The sequence below is a fragment of the Pinus tabuliformis genome, chromosome 3_1 (genome assembly GCF_031772625.1).
Source record: "Pinus tabuliformis cultivar Carrire ecotype Pingquan chromosome 3_1, CPIR1, whole genome shotgun sequence".
Lineage (NCBI taxonomy): Eukaryota > Viridiplantae > Streptophyta > Pinopsida > Pinales > Pinaceae > Pinus > Pinus tabuliformis.
In genome coordinates, this window is record NC_142301.1 from 808517827 (window position 1) to 808527824 (window position 9998).

A 9998-nucleotide genomic window follows, 5' to 3' on the forward strand; every position below is an offset into this window, starting at 1 on the left:
GTATGATTTGCTGGACATGGCTTCCTTATCCCTTTGAACCCATAGAGGTTGGATCCACCAAAATGATCTGGCTATCATGGTTCTGTCAGTTGGTTTTATGGTTCACGAAGATAGTGTATCCCTCCAGGCACAAAGTTTTTCTCTATCGACAGATTGTTGAATTGCATCCCAGTTGGGGCCTGTTGTCTGAGGGCTTTGCAAGGGCGAATGGATCCAGGAGTGCGATATGGCTGATGAATCACTGGGATTGCGGCGTTTTGGTGGATGTTGGATCATCTAGCTGGTCTGCAATAGTCGGTTACAATGATTGCACCCCCTACTGTGATTCATGTTCCAGGGTATGCATTGGCTGGGTCAGGGACCGAATGTGGGGGCACATATACCCTCCAACACGCACACACTTGGATCCTTGGCGCATTAAAGGGAGGCCAACGAACAAAAACAAGGCACCAAAATCTTGAAGGGAAACGCAGAGACCACATTGCAGTGTGACGCATCGGTTGCTTCTCGGCCAAGCTACCTTCAAACGGAAACAAAACCCGGACCTCTGGTAAATACTTTTCGTTTCCAAGTTTTTGTTAAAGCTCCTCCAGGAATGTCACATTTGGTTTGGGTACATGCAACCGACTGTGTGTTGCATTTGAAGAACCTTATCTCCCATCATGTTGGATATGCCACCAGATTACAAAATCTGTTTTATGGGGGCAAAGCACTCTAGGACTCCAAGTCCCTTATGGACTACAATATCGTACTTGTGTCTACCATAACACTCAACCTGAGACTGAGGTGGTGCAGTAGACCATAGTAAAACAATTTTTTCGAGAGGAGAAAATGGGAGTTGCTCAACAAAAAATGCATAAACACATCAGAAGCAAAAAAATGGAGGACTATCTTTCAAAAACATCCTCTAGGGGAAAAATACACCTACAACAACACGAAAGCAAATTGGAACAGAACCCAACCCATACACTGTGGAGCAACTGAATTATACCCTAGAATTAAACATAGATATACCAGAAATAGATAATCACTGTATTACATTTGAAAAACAAACTATAATTTGTAGATTCAACTGTTTTTGGCCCAAACCTATTGATCTATTTCATTGGATTTTCACAAACTGGACTACTCAATGTGAAATCCATCTCTGCTCCAAGGGTTTCTTCATTATAAATTTCCCTTCAACAGAGGCTAGAGACATTATATTATGGGAAAGACCTTGGTTCTGGGGATCCATGAGTCTCTTCATCACACCATGGTTCCCGGAATTTAATGTAAATACAATGGTTATTTCCAAGATTCCAGTTTGGGTTCGCTTGCACAATCTCCCACTACATCTTTGGAACCAACAAGTCCTTGCAGGTATTAGTAACACCATTGGGCGTTATATTAAAATGGACACCCAAAGACTGGAGGAAAGAATTTTCACATTCGCACGAATTTGTGTGGAAGTAGATCTCAGCAAAGGCTTGCCAGACCGAATACAACTGAAGCATAAACAGAGGTGTTGGACACAGATTTTAGATTATGAAAATATAGCATTCAGATGCAGAATTTGTTGACAAACAGGACATCTACAAAATACATGCCCGAAAGCCAAAAAAATATTCGTAGAAAGAAGAAATCAGGGAAACAAGCCGAGGGATGCCAATTTCCCCGACCAATCTCCGATGAGGAGGAGGATGGGGATGTGGAACATGTCATACCCAATGAGAACAATCAGATGAACCAAGAACCAGAGGCAGAGGATTTAAATCCACAAGATCTGATGGACTCACAAGCGGTAAAGATACCAAAAACAGTGGATATCAGTGGATCCAAACAACAACATATATCAGACAACTCAAATTAAAGACAACCCTCGACCTATGGCTAACACTTCACTTGCACTTGTATCTTTGATGCTGACTAAAGGGTGTGGCATAAGATTGAGAAGAAAAAAGGGAGAAAAGCATGATTTTTCTCTCCATTTGTACATTATTTTTTCGCTTTCATGAACACTGATCAACAGTCAATCACTGCGGATGGAATGCGTCACAACATCTGCAACATGTAATTTTGTTTTAGTTAATAAAATTACGATTTTTCTTTCGGGAAAGAAATAGTGATGAGTTGAATAATAGTGATGAGATTAATTCCATTTTCTAAATTAAATTATTTTAATATGTTGAATTTATATTTATTTTGTGAATTATCTCAATGAGATGAGCTATAATAGTAAGATTATTTTAATATATTGAATTTATATTTATTTTGTGAATTATTTCAATAAGTTGAATAATTTTAATGTATTGAATTTATATTTATTTTGTGAACTATCTCAATGAGTTCAATAATATCGATGAGATTAATCTCATTTTCTAAATTAAATTATCTTAATATATTGAATTTATATTTATGTTGTGAATTATTTCAATGAATTGAATAATAATGAGTAGATTAATTCCATTTTGTACATTAAATTATCTTAATGAATTGAATAAGAGTGATGAGTTTGGTTGTTTGTTTGTTTTTTTTTTTTTTTTTTTAGCAAGAAAAAACTGTCTGTTCTATATTATGGTTAAAACAATACATACTTATGATAAACATATCGTCCTCATAAACCTAGAGATATATAGAGCATGACGATATTGGATAGAAAACTTTCCACCTACATCGATCTAAACTCATTGAATAATAGTGATAAGATTAATGATGATGATGATGATAGTGGTTAACGTCCACTGAGACCAAATTGGTCTAGGACCTATAATTTTCTTAGTTTTTAATTGTCTGGCTCCTTGTCTTTCTTGGCGAGATTGATGCTATAGCTTTCTTTTTTTTCTCTACGGTCTTCCAAATTCCTTTATCTTGCATCTCCTTCATCTCTTCTGGTTCTTGGGACATTGGTGTCTTAGCTTCGCGATCTATTGTGTTCGTCCTCTTGAAGATAAACAGAGAAGAAGTTTGGTCTAAGAGATCTGCTTTGCTGTTAAATGAATATTTATTTTGTGTGGTATTCGAATCCTCATAACTGTTGATGCTTGAGGGGTTGTCGAGTTCACTTTTTTGTTGTTGAGTGGGGCTTTCTCCTTGCTTGTCTTGAGAGTTGTTTCTTTCTTGCCCGATTTCTTGTGATTCAGAGTTTTCTCTAGAGTATTCTTCTTTGATAACAGTGTAGTGTTCTTTTTGTGCTCCTTCCCACCAAGTAGATATGTGGTGGTTTTTTCTAGCAGAATTTTTCTCGAAGGCTTTTGGGCAATTTTTGGCTAGATGGCCCATCTCAAAGCAGGATCAACATCTGAAGAAGACACTTTCATAATCGAGTTTCTGGTTCCACACATAGTCTTTACTTGTTAGATTTATCTCCGCTGGGAATCCAGCGTTGAAGTCCATTTCCACACAGATGCGTGCATAGGTGGTTTTGGCATATTCTTCTGTTTCTGGGCACCTGCAGTAAAATTTCCCAATTGCATTTCCAATGGCTTTTAGCGAGGAGAGATTCCAGAGATGCAAGGGTAGGCTTGGCAATCTCACCCAAACTGGTGCTGAGGTTATGACTGCTGTTGAGGGATCGAATGATGGGTTCCATGGCTTCATGAATAGGCCTGATTTTTCCCAAAACCAAGGGCCGGAATCTAGAATACATTGTCTGCTTTCAAGATTTTCAAAATCTACTATAAAAAAACCCTTAGCACAGGGGTAGATATTAATTTCATCAGAAATGACAGGCTTCCATACTTCCGAGATCCAATTGTAGAGAGCTGCCAGCCGCGGCCAAAAACCATTGAACCGGCAGATTAGGGCACTTTCGAAAAACTTCAAAGCCTCATTGAGTTAGGCTTGGACCACCCGGACAGTGGGCGCTGGGGCTTTACTGACAATATGGGCAGGAGCTTGCCCTCTAGAAGCGGACGGAACTGAGCCAGCAACTATTTTCGCGAAGCTGGGAGCCATATTTGCCAGTACAAAGCCGAGACCCAGCCGCAGAATATTAGATCTAGAGCCCACCCGCAAAGAAATAACGCAGAAGATTATATCTAGATTTAGATCTAGCCGCAGAAGATTAGATCTAGAACCCAACAACAGAGTCTTAGTAAGCTTTTTAATCTGCAAGAAACCCTATGGAGAGTGCAGCAGATCACAATCTATGAAAAGATGCTCACAATCTATGAAAAGATGCTCAGAGCCCTGGAGTCGCAGCCGTAGCCCTGAAGCCGCAGAAAGACGTATGGAGAGTAAATAATCTCTACTCGGCTTTTACATAGGGGTAAATAATAATCTCTACTCGGCTTTTACGAATGTGTAAATAAATGTTTACATATATCTTCTCCGCAGCCGCAGAAAGACCTGCAGAGTACTGAGCTATGGAGAGTAAATAATCTCTACTCAGCATTTACCGAGGTGTAAATAAATGTTTACATATATCTTCTCAGCAACCGCATAGACCTAAAGAAAAATGTAAAAAATGTTAATAGAAATTGAAATTGACCCAGCCGCGAGACCTGGAGCCGCAGCCGCAGGGACCTGGAAACCTGGAAGCATATAAAAATGTATTGAATAATAGTGATGAGATTAATTCCATCTTTTGAATTATATTAATGAGTTGAATAACTGAGATCAGTTATTCTATATTCGCTGATTGCAGTCAGTGAGTATATGCGAACGATTGCAATATCATATTCTATTTTTAAACTTGCACGGTTAAAATAAAATACTTGAACTATTGCAAACTTTGATTGGGTACAAATTCTATTTTTCGCAGCCTCTATTCTTTTTTGTCTGTGCATTATATCAATGTCCTAATTTTAATTTTATTTTTTTTTAAGAAAAATCAACATGTTTTCCTTACGAAAAGTCATGTTAAATCACGAACATATTTTCATTACGAACAGTCATGTTACATAAAGTCTGATAATTCTAATATGTATAATCAAGCGTACATAATGTCCTTAGTCTATTAATATCCTATTTATACATATCAATATTTTTTTCCTTGATAATTGTAATATGTATGATCAAGCATACATAATGTCCTTAGGACATTAATATCTTATTTATACATATCAATATTTTTTAATAAATGAAAGAAACAAATATATCGGGAAGTTAGGGTTTAATAAATTAAATAAACAAATATAGGTTTACTTTTATATATTTAGGGTTTTAATAAAAGAGGAATTTCTTTTTAAAGGGGTTGAAATCCATATTAATTTTAATTTATTAATTAAAAATATATCAAATTTTTTAAATTACAAATTTTTTTAATAGTTTTTTTATTTTTGTTTTTGTTTTTTAAAGATGAGTTATTTAATACAAAAATTATCAAGATTATATGTTTGGGTGATGTGGCCAGACACAAAAGATGTTGGTTGAAAAGATATTGGTTGAAATTGGCTTTTGGAAAACTGTAGCAACGCAAAAGACATAGTCAAAGAAACCAAAAGCCAAAAAGACTAGCAATCACGAAAATAAAAATAAAGCAGTGAGGACCATATTCCTATGAGGGAAACCAAAAGTCTTTTTGCTAAGTTTGTCAACATAAAAAGACTTAAAGCATAAAAGTAACATGAGCGCAAAAGCACGAGAATGACTTGAACTGTATAAGAGGCCTAAGTAATGCCAAGCACTACTTACTAGATTTCGCCATGGCATGCTTAAGCTCTTAGGGGTCTTCCCAAACCATAGGTGTAAGGCCTTCGTGAGCGGGCGCAGGCAGGCGCACGGGCACGCGGACAAAATGTGCGACGGGTGCGACACTTGTGCGGAGGAAATGCGACAATCTTACGACACTATGCGACATAAAATGCGACGATAAGGAAGAACACTTAATTCGACTAAGTGTTGAGCACATACATATATGTGATGTTGAAAGGAAGTAAAGCCGACTTGTAATAGAGTTACATGAGGGCATATGCATTAACTTATGGGGTCGGCCATGGGGCTGCACACCCCTTGAAACCTGCGCAAGGTTTCATATATATAAGTGGAGTTTGAGACTCATTTGTCAACCAACGAATTGGATCATCACTTCTACGCACTAGCAAGGGGTAAAACTGCGCAAGGGGTAAGAGGAGCTGCGCATAGCTCATGCGCTCTACCTAAGTGCGGTTTTGGTGAATTCTTGTGTCGGGTGAGGTGAAGGCAAGCGTGCCGGGGTTCAGTTTGGATGCAGATTTGTGCAGGACTTGGTAGAGAGGTATAAGTGGCTCGGGTGAGCACTTCTCTTTGTGCAAGGGTGCACATGATTGTAAAAGGTTGTTCTATGCCTTGGTTGTAAAATATTCTAAGTATAGACTTGGAGTTTTGCCAAGTATACTTGATGATTGTATTATTGAAAAACTGATATAATATATTGTCGGGCAGACTCACATTACAGGGAGTTGCCCCTCCCCTTTATACTTGTTGCAATTGTTATTGTTCTCGGTTTAATTGCATGATGATAATGAATGAGTATGGGCTTCATTAAGTATAAAGGATAATTGCTTTTACTTAGTTGCGAAACACAAGCTAAGTATGTTAATGTGAAAGTAGGCGTAGTCCACGAATGTTAGTATTGGTCAAAAGAACACGTTCGGTGGTGCCGCACCTTGCTACAAGCGGTTGGAAGACTACCGCAGGTGTAGGGGCGTGACAGTTGGTATCAGAGCAAGGTTTGCTCGTGAAGATTGAAGCTTGTGAACAGGTTCAGGTGTTGAAGCATTGAAGCCGGTGTACACTTGACAGGTGAGAACAAGACTTCGGTTTGAAGCTGGTGAGCAGGGTTGCTCGTGACAGGTACTTGCAGGTGAAGGAAACTGTTTCACACGAAGTGGAACAAGGGTTGGTTCAGGTTGCAGGTGACTTGGTAAAGATGTCTATCTGGCAGAGATTGGGTTTTGCTACCTTCGAAGAGTTTGAAGGAAGTCTACTTGAAGAGTCAAAGGAAATAAGACAAGGATTTGCGGAATATGGCAAAAGGTTGTTTGAAATAAGGAGTGCTCTTCATGCCTTGGCTAAAGAAGGGGTTTCTGACCAGAATGAGGAGGAAGCCTCTCAACTTGCAAAGGAAATGGACTTGCTTGAAGCAGAATTCAAGGAACTAGAGATAAGACATGAATTGAATCAGAAGAAGTGGGATTGCCTAGCTCTTGAGGTAAGGAATCTCAAGGCCTTAAAGAAGAAGGTTGAGTCTGATGGAAAGAATGAAGATGCTTCTGTGGGGATGATGCAGATACTTGGTGCTTCTGCTACTACAGAAGTGGCCTCTAGAAGGGATCCTGAAAGGAACAAGTTGGAGTATGTTCGAATGAAGGTTGGAGGTGCTGATGTGCTCACTATGGTGGATAGTGGGGCTTCTCACAACTTCATGGGTGAAGATACTGCGAGAAGAATTGGGCTGAAGTTTGTACCGGCAAAGGCACAAATGAAGACAATGAATTCTCCTCCTATTGAGATTCTTGGTATAGCTGAGAGGGTGGACACTACACTTGGTGAATGGACCGGGAAGGTGGACTTCACTATAGTGCGGATTGATGACTATGAAGTTGTATTGGGAATGGAATTTATGAAACAATTTGATGCTATGATCGTTCCACATTTGAAGAAGATCTATATTTATGATGGAAGGGAAGATGTACCCATTGGTGTGCCAACCATTGGTGTGACAAGGCCTGATTGTAAATTAGGAGTGATGCAAATGGAGGATAAGGAGAAGATGAACAAGCGGTTGTCTAGTGTTGAGGCAAAGCTTGTGGAGCAGTCATTGGTCATCAAGACACTTTCAGATAGCATCTTGGATTTGACAAGAAGGCTAGAGCTGGTGGAGGATGATGATGATGATGATGAGGTATATGTGAGGCCGGATGTCCAGAAGGAAGACCGGGTTGCTTATCTACAAAGGATGGAGATTGAGGATCCTGATAGGTGGATCGAGTTGATTAGTGAGGGAGAGCCTTCAGGCTCTACTCCCTCTACATCTTCTTAGATGAGTAAGAAGATGGGTTCATTGTTAGCTGCTCATGGCAGTGAGTCCTTAAACATGTTTGAGCAGGTATGACTGATGGTGCAGGGATGGCTTGGCATCAAGCATCATGACATGTTGCAGATGAGATGGATGGAGTTCCATGGACCTGAGCATGGACTATGGAGATAGATTCTTGATGAGTCAAGGATGTGGCAGATGTTTGAGGAACAACTGATGATGACATGAGGATGTTCACTCTTATGGTTTGAGCGTATGGTTGGACTGATCACCCGACTAGTTCAGACATGAGGTCCGGAAGTGTACAGAGATGTGTTGGCATTATGCTGGAGTATCATGACAGAGGTTCACATGGTGACATATGGATTGAGATGACATCTTATGGAGAGCATACCGTGGAGGTGCATGCCTTGGTATGGTGAGCTTGGTGGCAGCTGGTCATTGAGCCGGGACATAGTGGAGAAGAGTCTCTACATATGTTGCAAGGATGTTTGCCTTGCGAAGAGGAGTTCACATCACAGTTGAGTGATGATCTTGGTGGATGGCTACCGGGATGATATGTTGTCGAGGACGACAATGATTTCAGGTGGAGGAGGATGTAAGGCCTTCGTGAGCAAAGTGCGATGGGCACTGGCGAGTCGTGCATGAGAGCGGGCGCGCGGGCGGGCGCACGGGCACGCAGACAAAATGTGCGACGGGTGCGACACTTGTGTGGAGGAAATGCGACAATCTTACGACACTATGCGACATAAAATGCGACGATAAGGAAGAACACTTAATTCGACTAAGTGTTGAGCATATACATATATGCGATGTTGAAAGGAAGTAAAGCCGACTTGTAATAGAGTTACATGAGGGCATATGCGTTAACTTATGGGGTCGGCCATGGGGCTGCACACCCACCTGCGCAAGGTTTCATATATATAAGTGGAGTTTGAGACTCATTTGTCAACCAACGAATTGGATCATCACTTCTACGCACTAGCAAGGGGTAAAACTGCGCAAGGGGTAAGAGGAGCTGCGCATAGCTCATGCGCTCTACCTAAGTGCGGTTTTGGTGAATTCTTGTGCCGGGTGAGGTGAAGGCAAGCGTGTCGGGGTTCAGTTTGGATGCAGATTTGTGCAGGACTTGGTAGAGAGGTATAAGTGGCTCGGGTGAGCACTTCTCTTTGTGCAAGGGTGCACATGATTGTAAAAGGTTGTTCTATGCCTTGGTTGTAAAATATTCTAAGTATAGACTTGGAGTTTTGCCAAGTATACTTGATGATTGTATTATTGAAAAACTGATATAATATATTGTCGGGCAGACTCACATTACGGGGAGTTTCCCTTCCCCTTTATACTTGTTGCAATTGTTATTGTTCTCGGTGTAATAGCATGATGATAATGAATGAGTATGGGCTTCATTAAGTATAAAGGATAATTGCTTTTACTTAGTTGTGAAACACAAGCTAAGTATGTTAATGTGAAAGTAGGCGTAGTCCACGAATGTTAGTATTGGTGAAAAGAACATGTTTGGTGGTGCCGCACCTTGCTAAAAGCAGTTGGAAGACTACCGCAGGTGTAGGGGCGTGACAATAGGCATGGGACAATAGTCATTATCATTTGAGAGAGGGTGCTTGGTTAATGAGGGAAGCTCAGTCGACTCACTATGCGCTGTTGTCTCTTGGTGCTTATTTGGTTGAGGGGGGGCTATTGGCTCATGGCGCAAAGTTGGAGGGGTGATCTCCATGAACAATTGTGGCATAGTTGGTTGAGAATGAGTGATGCTACCCTGGCCTTTGGTCTTCACACCCTTGCAACCTAGCGCTCCAAGATCTGGTGGGGCCAATGTTTTCCATTGTGTTGCATTGTTGTTGAGGCTTGAAGGAGGAGAGACACTTGGTGCTACCACGGGTGTCACACCCTATCCCGGCGATGGTTTTTCAACCGCACATAGGCAGGTGCAGCACCTCTACCCACTTTCTTTTCACTAATACTTATGAGTACGGAATACGCTTCTCTTCAACACTTAGTTTATCTTATGTTTCTTCTACTAAGCATTATAACGTGGCGG